Below are 15486 nucleotides of genomic sequence, written 5' to 3' on the forward strand. Positions count from 1 at the left end.
AATGACATACATGAGCAAACTTTTCTCTCATGACGAAAGCCATGCTCAATGTGCTCTGTCACTTCATCATATATCTGTCTTTGCTGAACATTAAATTGCTTCTTTAATTCTTCTAAGTTGATTGCTTCCTCTTGACCTTGCTGCATTGCTCTTTCCACCTCATCCATGGCGGTGGCTGCTTCATTTTGGATAATTGGTTGTCCCAGTGGATCTTGACTTAATGAAGCCGAACTTTGACTATCTTGTGAACTATCTCTAGCAATCTCCACTGCAATTGTTGCTTCTTGCTCTATTTCATCATTCAACATTTGGAGATAATTACTAAAAACAGGACATTCAATACTACTTTTAGAAGCGTTGAATGAATCTTCATAACTATCAAACTCCCCAAGTAGTTCCTCTTCTCTACGCCATGGTTTAAAGAGTTGCAAAAGAGCAAAATAGTAAACTTCTCTTTTGTCCGGTGTTTCGCAACTCAGTTTCCGATGATTAATCAAGTGTCCTTTTCTTTGTTTCACCAGACATCCTTCTTGTCCAATTACAGCGTATACACCTTTATCAATGTTCTCTGTAACATTCCTTTTAAAAGTGTAGTTTTGAAGTATTTCATACAGACAAATGTTTTCTAGAAGAGTACTTCTATTTGGATAGTATGTATCCAACATATTTGTTTTCAGAATGTCTGTACTGTTTGGTTCTTTCTGGGCTAAATATTCAATTTCTTGCACAGGTTTTAAAACACGGTTTCGTGTTTCTGCAAGACCCAAACTCACCCAGAGAATAGTCCTTGATTTAGCATAAAGACTTGCTGATGATAATCGGTCACAACATTCATATGCTCCAATTTCTCGATGAGACAACATCTTCAAACTGTACGTATACAATTTCTTGCTTAGGCTCTTTTCATGAGAAATGTCTTCCCACATCTCCTTCAGTTCCGTCTTTTCAGATTTTGTGATGTAAGACGTTACATATCGAGCCACAGCAATAGAGTTGTCTGCAACATATTGTATGTCCATGTTAGCATTCCACATGGACAAAATGACTGGGTTATAGTCATTTATATATTTGGATTCTTCACCTCTTCTTAAATTGTACGTATTTTTAGGTGACCTTCTTCTGATGTTATGTCGCAAAGATGACATCAAATTGTTGACTCTTCCTTTTGAAAGTACCGGTCGTGCAAATCCAAAACGACATTTGGTGTAGAATTTACTCTTTGATTTGAATTTTCGCCGACAATATTTTCCACAACGATGACTTTGAAAGCGTAACACTTTTCCTCTTAAGTCCTTATCAGTTGTACTATTAGGTATGTCACAAGTGGCATACTGTTCAATAAAAGACAGTACAGTCTCATCCGAGTCTCTTCCAAATTTAGGAGCATCCTTGATCCATAACAGCATATGAATATGAGGAGCACCTCTTGCTTGGTATTCTTTTCTCCAAAAGAAATCCAGTACTTCACCAAGAGGCGGATTTTTCTTGTTTGTAAGAAAATACATCATAGCTTCAAATCTATGATTAAAATATCTGCAAACATTAACCGGATCTAACGAACACAGTTCTCCGGGTGTCTTGTAGTTTATATTTTCTATGTTTGCATTCGCCTCCTGAAGAAATTCAAGTAAATCTTCCCAAGCATACTCTGCACAGCTTAGAGTTAAAAACCATGTTGGTGCTCCTAAGTTTCTAAGCATGCACTTCAAATCTCCATGACGACGGTACCAATACTCATTAGTACCACGCTGACAAGCCATTAAATTAATTAGATGTGAATCCAAAACACTATCTTTCTGTTGCACTTTATCCATAAATTCCTTTGCTGAAATATTATGCAGATGAACTCCACTTTTTAAGATATGGTTTACTGCATAAGAGAGACCAGATAAGTCACTCTCAAACAGAAGATGAAACAAATATGAAATGCATTGGCGAAACCTCGGATCTTCTGCATATAATCTTGTTGTCCGGTATTCAGATGCAGGAATCTGCATAGGTCGATCATCATATCGTGTACCTTCACCTGTAGGGAATAACTGTGGGAAACAACGACCTTCCAAACTTTCTTCCCACACACTAATAGGATTTCCTTTCGCCTTTTTCATCTGAAATAATTCAATAGCATTCCCTATTGCTTCTTTGGAATGCAGTGGATGAACACTGTAATGTTCATAAATTTCTTCACTTCTGGATAGGTCAACTTTTTCAATTTGTCCAATAGACAAATCACTCTCCTCTTCTTCACTTACATCTTCTTCTTCTACGTATACATCTTTATAGTACTTATTGTTTTGAACTAAATACAACGTTGCCTTTTTGACTTTTCTAACATCCACTAAATCTTGCCAGATTTTCTTACTCTTTGTAGGTACACCATTAACTAGAATAACTAGAGGTTTCTCTTCTACATTTTCAACACCAATTGTTTCCATATTTTTTTTAAATCAAGTGGCAAATATACAACTCTACCCTTTAATCCTCTTTGTAAATCTGAAGGATTTAATTTACCAGTCTTAGGCTTCATACGAACAATAGCCTGAAAAGGATGTACACATTGGATCAGAATAGTCTCATAAGTATTTAAATCCATCAATTCTGATGGAATATTTATCAACTCTAGATTATTATGAACAGCTCTAGCAGGCATTTTATTTTCATTTAATTTATTATAACAATATTTACAAATACGTTGCTCAAAACCCAAATCAAAATAATTTTCCACCAACAAATAAGTTGCAAAATCTTTCCATTGACCATTATTTTCATCTTCACTTTTTAAATATAAATCAACTAACCTAGTTTGACTTTTGTAATGAATGAGTCGACAACAGACACAAGAAAAATTTGGTTTCTCACCTGCAATTACCTTAAACTTTATTATTTCCTGTTCAAAATTTTCAATATTAACATGTCCAACATTTTCTAACACGTTTCCTTCTATAATTATATCAGTTTCTGCATTATCTTCCTCTGGACCAAAATAACTTACCTCAATTTCTGCACAAATCTTCTTAACATCTAATTCACATCCATGCAAAAGAGCACTATTTAACTGTTTAAGTTTAAGTGCTGGACTTTTTGCATAATACAACTTTCTCACTAATTTTCTCATTTTAGTATGATGCACTGCTAACATCCTGAAGTGATGAAACACACTCTGGCATATTTGTTTTAGAAAGACAAGCCAGAGAATGACCTTGCAGACCTATTTTTTTCTCGCACTCTGCAATGATCTAATTCTTGCAACATAACAATTTTTTTTCTAAGACTTTCTTTAGTGCACTTACGTAAGAAATTGCGAAAGAAATCAATTGAATCCTGTCGTACACTACAAATGCTACTACAATTCCAACTGTAAACAGGAACATTAGGACGTCCCCCTGAAGCTTCTCCAGCCATCACCTCTTCTGCATTTCTAACCACAATTTTCTCTTTCTCATTTACACATCCCTCCTTCACCTCATATCCTCGACCACTGGTGTCAACTGCATGCAACAAATCGTTACTTTGAAAGTAACTCTCTTCATTAAAAAATGGTTCAGAAGTTGAAGTATGCATCCACTTCCCAGAAAACACTTTACAAAAATTACTCCTATTTATGTGTCTCTTCCATTTACTTTTAGCTTTTAAAACTCGTATTGCCTTATTTAGCGTATTTATTCTATTAAGTACTAAAATAAATAATTTTCTTTTTGTCTCAAACGCGCGCTCAACAATACCCTCTATATATTGTTTCTTCTTAAGAAAAGCAGATCTTCTTTTAGAAACTTTCTCCTTTTGTAATAAATTCGAAACTACTCTTTTGTAAAACATACGCTTCCTGATTTGGCTAAATTGATTCATCCGAGTTTTACTGTACAGATTTTCCTGTCTGCTGATTCCAGAAACATTTTTATCTTTGGTTCCATGTCTCCTTCTCGATACTGGTATACTTTTTTCCTTGTCGACTTCAATACTAACATTTTTCCTTCCACATATTGCTCTCAAAAACTTTTTGGTTTGCTTACCAGAAGCACTCTTCTTTTTATCCGTCCTATGTTCTTTTGATACTTCTTCAATTCCTTTCTTCTTCAAATTGTAAGTCCGTTTATAGAGCTTTCTTTTTTCAGTTCTGGTTGGCATCTTAATGTAAGATTTTGACAAATTCTCAATCTGTAAAACACAAACATAACAAATATTATAGTTGACTACTAGCATATAACATACAAATTTAAACCACAGATTCATTTTCTAAGTAGAATAAAGAAAATAACAGAAAGTCTCTGAACAGAGTAGGAAATCCTGTAGTAAATGTTGGTTCTTAATTTTATCACACTCCATATCTGTTTTAACATTATAGACAGTTTTTAATTCTAATTTTTAAAGCATACAAACAGTACACTTTTTTCAAGAACTATGGGTCATCGTAGATGTTTTAACCTTTTTTACTACAATCTCTTTTACACTTCATGAGAACATGTCTTATCACTCTCATAAAGCACATCATCGATGAATAGGACAAGAAAACTGTCTTCAAGAATGCTTTACTATCAAAAAAAAATTTATTCATTGAAAAGTTCAGAATCTAGTAGAACTTCCAGCATTATATCATCAGTAACTTCTTCAAGTCCAAAGTCCTCATCTCCTTCTACCATCTCTATGTAAGCTGAGTCTAAAGACATGTCCATAAAATCATTATTTTCATCTATTTCCTCTTCAAAGACTGCATCTAAGATTTCCTCCATCACTTCGTTAATGATTTCAAAATGAATTTGTTTCTCTTCTGAGGAATTCTCCATAACTAGACTCAGTTTATTCTTCTGTATCCTTTTAAAAAAATATACAGACTAAATTATATCTTTTTTCATAAATGTATAACTTAAAAGTACCTTTACTAATTTTTAAACTACATATATTTTTATAGTTTCTAACTTATTAACTGTATATATATTAAGATACCACGTTCCGCTTGTTTTGAAAAGAAATTGGCAATATAACCCTAAACATTAACACTGATCTTTTTTTTCCATTAAATAATTACTGTTATTAAAAGACATTTTACGGTAAAATTTCTTTTTAGATTTTCTAGATATCACAAATATTGATTAACTGTAGAATTAATTTTTAGAGACCCATTTTTTCAGTTCACCAGTACAAAGAGCTATGTAAACTATATGCACTCTGAAGAGAAGGCTCACACTATACAAACCATAGCATTCACTTAACAGATTACTACTTTCCACAGAGACAGTTCCTTTTATGTTTCAACAGCATACTCACCATGTAAATGTCATAGCATATACAAAATGTCATACTAAGCATGAAGAACAACCTCATAATAAACCTCTGCATGAATATGTAAAACAATACCTATACATAGTATAATCACAGATATGCAGGAAAGATACCCATCACACCTAGAACCATATCATAATACCTCTCTGTAAATAAAGGAGAAAGACTGCCAAACATAATGCAACAAGATTTAAAAAATCATGAGCACTTCACAAGATTTAAGTAATGGAAACATGAAAGAATTATACCCCAATGATCCATAAATCTGAACTCCATCAAAAACAACACATGCACCAAGCCCATTAAAAGATAATTTCAACTGTCAGTGGAGAATATCTCAAAATACATATCTAGTATAAGCAGATACAACCCATGTGAATAATTCAAAATAAAATCATATTTCAAAATGAAATTTTACAAACATTTAAAAAAATCTTCTTCATTATTTTCATGTGCACCCAAAAAAATTGCCTATGCAAAAATACCAACTCACCTGAAAAAAAGAATATAATTCCTCAAATTGTGTAATTCAGAAGGCAGGTTGTTGCTTTTCACCACCAAACACTGTAAAAAAGAAAATAATAAAATTGAATTAACTTATTACAGACTTATTTCTTACACAACATAGAGCCATTATAGCAAAGAACAAGCATAACATATACATTCCCCAAGATTCTCTATCATTACAATAAGATACAAAATGTCTCATTTATGAAACCATTGCGCCACAGATATGTCACTTTTTCCCATGTTAAAACTGATGCACCAGCGACACAAGGCCTTCATAACTAAAAGCCCATGTGACGGAGAACAAGTGCATAGACAGAAAATACAGGGCCAACCTTGGGCATATGCAAGCAGTACACCTGCACAGGACCACCAAACCCCAGGAGCCACCATATTAATATATATTCTTAATATAATAATCCTCTAAGGATGCATACATATTTGCGTAGCGGCCCATAGCAGGAATTTGGCATGCTCTGGCTCTGTTTCACTTCCAAACACCTTGATCCACCCCCCCCTATTCAGTGGGCTGCACGCTCCGCCCCACCCAAACCCCCTGTTACTGAGCCCCCTACCTACGCTCCCTGCCCAGGGCTGCCATGACCCTATACCCGCCCCTGGAAAATGTATAAGACACAGCAACAGTAAAAATCAAAGAATAGGCAACCTGCAGAAAAACTGCACAGTAGATAAAGAAACATATGTTTAAGATAACCCCATTGAAAAACATGTAGTAATTTTTTTAATCTGCCATGCATCTAGCCCTCCAGGACCGCTTTGGAAACTCCTGCTTTAAACCTTTACATTCCATTTTCACCACACACACGTTTTGTAAAAACCCAATATAACGGACAACAACTGCATACACAGAAAATGCAGAGCTGGCCTTAGGCATATGCAAGCTGTACACCTGCACTGGATCACCAAACCCCAGGGGCCACCATGCCAATATATATCCTTAATATAATAATTCTCTGACAATAGATACATGTTTCTGTGATGGCCCATGCCAAGAATTACGCGTCCTCTGGCTCTGTTCTACTTCCAAATACCCTCACCCCTCCCCCTCTTCACTGGGCTCCGCACTCCACCCCGCCCGGACCCCCTGTTACAGGGCCCCCTACCTACGCTCCCTGCCCACGGCCACCATGACCCTAGATCCGCCCCTTGAAAATGTATAAGACACAGCAATAGTAAAACTCAAACAATAAGCAACATGCTGAAAAACTACACAGTAGATAATGAAACATATTTTTTAGATAACTCAATTGAAAAACATTAGTAATTTTTTTTAATCTACCATACATCTGGCCCTCCACAACCGCTTTGGAAACTCCTGCTTTAAACCTTTACTTTTGATTTTTAAACCATACACACGTTTTTTTTCAAAGCTACATATTAAACGCCTAAACATGTATTTAGTCGTCCACATGCAGGCACTTTCAATTACATGACTTATTTAAATGGAATCCCTGTAATGTTGCATATCTTTCCAAAAATACACCAGTGCCTATTATTATAACGATTTTTTTTCATTCTTCATCAGTGATATTATTTTTTACATATAATGAAAATCACTATGACTTTTTAAACGACAAAGCTTACGCGGTAAAAATCACTCTGCATTTGCTTCCCTTTAAGAATGTAGTTTATCTACCCCACGCATTTGAACCTTGATGTTTCCATCTGGCAGCGAATTCCGGCCTTGAATCACAAGACATGAACAACAGCCTTATTGTCACAAAAAGAAGTTAGCGTAGCATCTGTTCGCGAACATATCTTTCACTTAGCTAATATTCACAGACAACACCATTCCTTATAAAAGAGTGGCCTTCCTTTACAATTTACTGAGGTGACTCCCTTAATTTTAAACGCATCCTCCACTTCAAGACAGGCTATTTTTTTTATAACTACTAAGCAATGGTTTAGTGACCGGACTGCCAAAAATTATATCAAGTCGTTCTGCTACTGTTCACTCCATGCTCTGCGACCTATTTCTGTGGACTTCCTGTTGAACTGCCAGTGCTGCGACGTTTGTGTTCCCATATCGTTTATTTCAAAATGGATGTCCCTCCTGTCTTCGCAAACAAGCCGGAACACTTAGAACTATTTCACCAGAAGATGCTTGACTACTACGGCATCTTAGCACTCTCGACTTTGAATACTTCATATCGATTATCATTTCGATATTCCTATTTCACCTGTGTACAGCCTGTATTTCATTGCCTGAGCTGTGATTTCATGTGGGCCCTGGACTTATGTCTCTGCAACTTGGTACCTCCTGAAGTGAATTACAATCAGCTCATGAATCCGTTAATTGATCATGAACAGCTATGTTGCAACGGAGGGATTATGGCCTTTGCAGCGATACAAGGAGTTCTAGGTCATTGGAATATATTCGCAGCGGCGCAAGATTTCCTGACAGACAGCTACATTGAAAACCCACCGAGCTGTCCTCTGATGGTACTAGAGGCTCCGATAATAACAGATCATGAATGCTGCTTTCCTCTTTTCAATTGGATGGCTGACATGTTTTCGAATCATAACAGTGACTTCCTGTTAGAAGCACTTGCTGCCTACTTAGCCTATACAATACTTGGATGACTGTTATGCAAGCCATTGACGTCCACATTTCGTTTTGCCTCCCTATCTTTTTCACGTTTTCTTGGATATTTTCTTAACATGAACAGACCTATTGGCTTTACTAACAGTGGACATTATGATTTCCTGCTGGTTAAATTTTGATCTTTTCTGTGGACTAAATTTTTTTTCTTCAGCTACTCGATTTTGAACTTTATTTTTTATTAAAGTCTAATCTCAACAATTCTATTGTATATCTTATCTTATGTTCTTTCAAACGTACTCGAAGCAAAACTCGGTAATATATGCTACATGTGCCCTAATTAATGTGTAAATATAGAATGAGTTTTTTATAACTGTAAACGCCATTTCGCATTTGAACTGCTTATTTCCGCCTCACACACCTCTGCTCCTTTAATTTTCCATAAACTAAAATATTTTTTAATACATAAGAGAAAAATATGTTCTTTCAATAATATTTCCATTGTTTTTCGTACTGTACTTCAAATGCAATACTGCAACCTTCAAAAGATATCTCAGTACAGTAGTTCTTCTCAACACTGATTTGCGAATGATCCAACACATTACATACATGCACCTCTCGCCATTTTGTCGGTTTTGGCGCGTTTTTTTTCCCTTACACAATAGCATAACAGAAACGTGATAGTGCTTCGCATGCAGAGAGCTCATTGATAAAGACATATTGTCTAACCACTAGCATTTTCATGTATCGTTCCTAAACTGAAAGGCCAGAGACCTTCTTCCATTTATTAACATATAATGAGCCTTATTTATGAAGGCCTTGCACCGCCGGTGTGTCACTTTTTCCCATGTTAAAAGTGACGCACCGGCGGCGCAAGGCCTTCAGAAATCTGCCCCAATATACTTCCTCATAAGAGTGTATAATTAATTTTGCTAAACCATATTCATTTTTCATCAACTATACCGTTTGTATTTTATGTACTAGTGGCTATACCGATTACTTTGTTTTTTGCAATGTCTGTACTCGTATTAGATAAGAAACTTGCCTTGAAAACAGTGCATTTCTGAATAAACCTTTCAAATATACACGTTCTCTCTTTTAATCCATAATCTCAACTAAAATGATTGTATATTGAAACAGTATTCATGTGTTCCACGTAACTTCAGCTGTACTAACTTAATATTTTCTTTTGTCGACCTGATTTACTCATACTAGAACCCACAGTCCTATAACAGCCCGTAAACCCTTTCTTAGTAGGTCGCGCACCATCAGACAGTTGTACCTCTGTAAAAAAATAATGTATTACTCTTACCAAGCACTACCGCAGTTCCGCTTCTCTCAGTGTTAATCACTGCTCCCACGCTTCTACAGACCAGACGCTATGTCGTATTTCACTCCTTATCACGCTTTAATCTCCACAATAACAAACACTTCTCCGCCAGCCACCAGAGAACAGAGTGCAGATGAAGAGGCACTAAGTAGTGAAATACAACATACCCTCTGCTCTATGGAAACAACCGAGCGGTAATTGTGAAAGAGAACATTCACTAGCGCTTCAAAAAAGCATTTCAATTATATAAATAGTTTTTTCAAAACGTTCCAACTACTTTGATGAGACTATCTGTGTGTGCCTCCACAGCAAAGTTCCTCAACCCGGACTGAAGGCAGACACAGACAGACACACACACAATAAGATAACACAGGGCAACGGAGACGGAAAACAGAAGGGAGATGAAGATGCAGTCAAACAGCAGGAGTGAGAGAGATATTTTTATACTCCGTTTGGTACCTCAATTTACAAACACATTTACTGCACAAATCTGTGTACAACTTCATGGTCAGAACTTTTCATTTTATTTTACTCGACCACCTCCCCCTCTCACCCCAGCAGTGCAAGCCGCAGCCACAAACTACAATGTAATTTTGTCGTCTGTCAGAAAGTTTAAGAATTCATTAAGCATTACCACTTTTTCAAGACGATATCACATGTAATGTACCAACTTTTCATTTTATTTTACTCGACCACCTGCCCTTCTCACCCTACGCCCACCATCCCAGGCCGCGGCCACAAACCGCACTATAATTTTGTCGTCTGACACAAACTTTAAGAATTCATTAAACATTACCACTTTTTCAACATGGTATCACATGTAATATACCAACTTTTCATTTTATTTCACTCAACCACCTGCCCCTCTCACCCTACACCCACCAATGCAGGCCGCGTCCAGAAACCGCACTCTAATTTTGTCGTGTGACAGAAAGTTTACGAATTCATTAACCATTAACATTTTTTCACGACGGTATCACATGTAATTTACCATTTCTCTCTCTATCTGCATTATCTGTCTCTCTGCTAATATCATTTTTTCACTTCATAAACAACTTCTCTCATTATATATAAAGGCTTCAAAATCACACAAATAATTACTCTTTATATTAAACATATTTTAAACTTCATATTTCACATTTAAATTAAAAATACTTTTAGAAATACAACACATTATGACAGCCAAAAATGAGTTTAGTTTCAAACTATGAGGAAAATCAATCATTGTTTGTGAGTAAACCATATTTTACGGTACATGACAAAACAAACAGTTACAGACTTACCTTTACCAATGCTTTGTACGATGTACAACAGTGACAGTCACAAAATAGATATTCGTTTGACGGAAGTCTCAATTATGCTGCTATCACTGCAACCAAAATTCAATGGCACAGATATCCAGTCAATACAGACTCATATATGTCTCTTCAGCCAATCATATTTCCTCCCGCAAAATTTTGTATACAAATTTACATTTCAGTTGGCTGTCCCTCACAATATTTTTAATGTCACATAAAAGTCACCCATCACCCACTGCCATCTCTGGCTGTTTCCATGGTAACACCTCATTCTGCACCTGGCTGAAGGCACAGGTCAAAAGTTCATATCTCAACGTTCTACAGCAAACTAACAACACTGTTTTCCCTCCAGAAACACCTGCCTATCCACAGCTCTGTTACATGTCATTTTTTTCACACCCAATACTACTTTTTCTTTTACATAACATTAACATGCAACGTAGTCTTCAATCTTCACGTATTACAATCAACCAATCATTTTTCGTTTTTCAACCACACCAAGCTTCATCCATTTTTTTATCCTGACTTTCAGCTTCTAACTGCCATTCCACTTCCAGAACCCATCGGAGTACGAGTGCATCTGCCTTGAAAATGAAGGTTTGGCTTTTAGGACACAGCTATATTCACTGGAGTGGAAAATATGCAGCAAGCAGACGAATTTCCAACCTTGATTTACCAAATGTGCAGATAACGTGGATTGGGCAAAGAGGATTAAGATGTCACCAATTAATACCATTGGTGAAAACTTTTATGCATCTCCCAGAACCAGACCTTATAATTGTGCACTGTGGTGGGAACGATCTAGGCACATTGACTGGGGTAGGTCTGGAAATGCTTCTAAAAGACACCTTTAGACAATTGATGACACTTTTTCCTCGAACTGCCTTGGTATATTCCAATATATGCCAAAGACAGAAATGGAATTGGTCCAATCAACATTGTGCTCAAATTGAGAAAGCAAAGAGACATGTTAATAAATCTGTTTCTGCTTTCCTCAGAGATTATACCATGGGTTCTATTTACCACAACAACTTGCGTTACCACATGCAAGACATCTATAGGACAGATGGTGTTCATTTCACGGATGAGGGAAACAAAATCTTCCTCTGTAACATCAGACTCTGCATCGGTACTTACTTATAAATGCAGAAAAAACTCAATTAACACAAGGGCTCTTTTCAGAGCCACCTTATATCAAAGCACTCAAACTTCTGATTTATCTCCATTTTCACACTCTTGTGAATAGGTGTGCGCGCAACTTTAAAAAAATATATATATATATTTTTTTTCGCGTTTAAGGGCCTTACTGCACACCCTGAGAGAACCTACGCAGCAAAACAATCTCTACCTTCTCCCCTTTCCATGTTCCAACGCTTTGAAATGACAATATATTTACTAGCAGTGACAAAATGGCGGTCAACACTTCCTGATTTCCTTCGAATCGAACGTTAACAGACGTCACGCAGCGAAAAAAAAATTCCGCTCGCGCGCAGCCGCTTGAGTGCGCGCACCCGTGCGCGCTTATAGATATATAATTGACTTTAACTTTAATTTTCTCAGCAACTACTGAACAGATTTACACCATTCCAACAAAAGCGTAATCCGCGAGCCGGACTCTACAGTTTTGCCAAATTTCTTATAAATCCATTCAGCCGTTCGACCTGTAGCCGTGTCTAAACGTCCTATGGAAAATAACATGGAGAAAACACGTTTTGGGACCCCCCTTTTATCTCAGCCCCCACTTCACTATTCCCCCCCAAACTTTCAGGGAAGGAGCGCTACGGACCGAGCCATCTTCTTTGAGAAATTCGCAAACATTCATCCACCAGGGCCAAAGTTAATTCAAATAGAATGTTGAGGATTTCCTATGGAAACTAGGTCCTAACTATAACTACCTACTGGCGAACGCCAGTAGGTAATATATATATATATATATATATATATATATATATATTCACTGAAAAAACCATAGGTTTCACACCAGTTATAGTTAGGAATTAGCATTTAAAATGTGATGTCACTGACCATGTCATGAGTGTTGTAATATGTGATGTCATCAGCAGTGCATTGCACGCGCAAGTTATAGTGAGTCCAACTAACTATAACGTGGGAATTTCAATGGTTTTATGCGAGTAAAATTTCCAGCTAACTATAACTGGTATGAAACCTATGGTTTTTTCAGTGAATTTAATAGGTTTTTTAAATGCTAATTCCTAACTATAACTGGTGTGAAACCTATGGTTTTTTCAGTGAATTTCAATGGTTTTTTAATTGCAAATCTCTATAGGTATAAAAAGTAAAAAAAATTATAACGAAGTTTAAATTGTATAATTATGTAATTTTTTTTTTTTTGCCCTGCGGCGCTCCCGGGGCGCGTACCGGTGAACGCACGGGTAAGCGCAATGTTACGGCGTGCCCCGGGGGCGCGTACCGGGGAGCGTCCCGTTAGCGCTATTCTCGCGAACGAAAACAACATCGTGATGTTTTGCGTAACCGCGTGATGCGTCATATGACGCACTGCGTAAGCGCACCCGGAAGCACGCGAGCGCATACGATCGCGCAACGTCCTGACGCGCTTACGCTATGCACCCCCGGGCGCGCCCCGGAGCGCGACTACGGGCGTGCCCCGGGGCGCGTAGCGTAAGCGTGTCGGGTCATGTGACCTAAAAATAACACTTTTGATTGGTTCAGAACACTTTTGGTTTCTAAATGATGAAAGACCCCACCTTTTTTCCTCATTTTCACTTTTGAGTGAAGAAGACCTGCATTCATTCTTTCTGCACCACCACCACCTCCACCACCACCACAAGGACCACCATAAGACCACATTGGTGGTCAACAAGAAGAGGAGGACGAAGAGGAGGAGGTGGAGAGGGACTTTCTGCCTGAGGACAATCCCCCATACAGACCCAAGGAATGGCCCCCACATCAAACCTAGGGGGTCAGGGGGGGTCTACCCTGCCCCCTTTTGATTATTTCCCCCTTTGTTTTTACCACCTCTTGTGTCTCGATCCTACCGAGACACAAGATGGCGGCCGCTCCGGACTGTTTCGAATGTTTACAGACACCCAAGAGCCAATCAGCTTTCCGGGCGCAAGTCGCGTGGCGCGCCCGGAGCGGCTATAGATATATGCATTTTCTTTAACCTAAATTACTCAAAATCCTCTGGAGCACATATCTTGAGACATAGCAAAGGCCCATCGGGCTACCAGTCCCTACAATTGTGCCAAGTTTGGTGAAAATCCATTCAGCCGTTCGAGCTAAAAGTGAGTCCGTCCGCCCTACGGAAATGAACATGGGGAAAACATGTTTTGGGACCCCCCTTTTATCTCGGTCCTCGCTTGACGAATCCCCCCCAAATTTTCAGAGAAGGACCGGACCGCCGCGAGGCAAAGTTAAGGAAAATTTCAGGCAGATTCCTCAACCGGCGCCAAAGTTATTCCCAATAGAATGTTGCGATTTCCCAATAGAATGTTGCGATTTCCCTATGGAAAACAATCCTAACTATAACTGCCTACTGGCGACCGCCAGTAGGTAATATATATATATATATCCACACACACACACAGACATTGTTATACATTTGTACAAAATTATAAAATAAATTACAATTCTTAGTTGATGAATTGTTTTAAAGTAAATATATATATATATTTATATATATATATATATATATATATATATATATATATATATATATATATATATATATATATATATATATATATATATATATATATATATTACCTACTGGCGGTCGCCAGTAGGTATATATATAGTTAGGATTTTTTCTCTATGGGATTTTTGAAAATTCTATGTCTAATAACTTTGGCGTTTGTGGACGGAATTGGCTGAAATTTTCAGGAAAATTGCACATTTTGTTTCTGAGCAGCCCCTGAAAATTTGGGGGGGGTTTGTCAAGGGGGGCCGAGAAAAAAGGGGGGTCTCAAAACGCGTTTTTCCCATTCATTTTTCCATAGGGCGGTTGGCCTCACTTTTAGCCCGAACGGCTGAATGGATTTGCACGAAACTTGGCAAAATTGTAGGGACTGGTAGCCCGATGTGCCTTTGCTAGGTCTCAATATATGTGCTCCAGTGGATTTTGACAAATTACCGTTCAAATAAATATATATATCTGCAAGCGCGCTCCGGACAGCGCCCCGGTTCGCGTACCTGACGCGTAACGGAACTTCGCGAAGCGAAGCTGATTGGCTCTCCGGTGTCTGTCAACATTCTAAACAGTCCGGAGCGGCCGCCATCTTGTCTCTCGGTAGGATCGAGAGACAAGAGGAGGCCAAAACAAATGGGGAAATGACCATAAGGGGGCATAGTAGATCCTCCCTGACCCCCTAGGTTTGATGTGGAGGCTTTAAAAGGGCCTCGCGGGGCAAAAAAAAAAAAATATTTTTTCTTTGTTTTTGCGTGGGGAGCGCCCGGTACGCGCACCGGGAAGCGGTCCGAGGAGCGTACTATGAGGAAAAAAGAAAGACAGGGTATAAAAATGTTGGCAA

The sequence above is a fragment of the Lissotriton helveticus genome, chromosome 6, assembly GCF_964261635.1.
Source record: "Lissotriton helveticus chromosome 6, aLisHel1.1, whole genome shotgun sequence".
In the NCBI taxonomy this organism is placed as follows: Eukaryota; Metazoa; Chordata; class Amphibia; order Caudata; family Salamandridae; genus Lissotriton; species Lissotriton helveticus.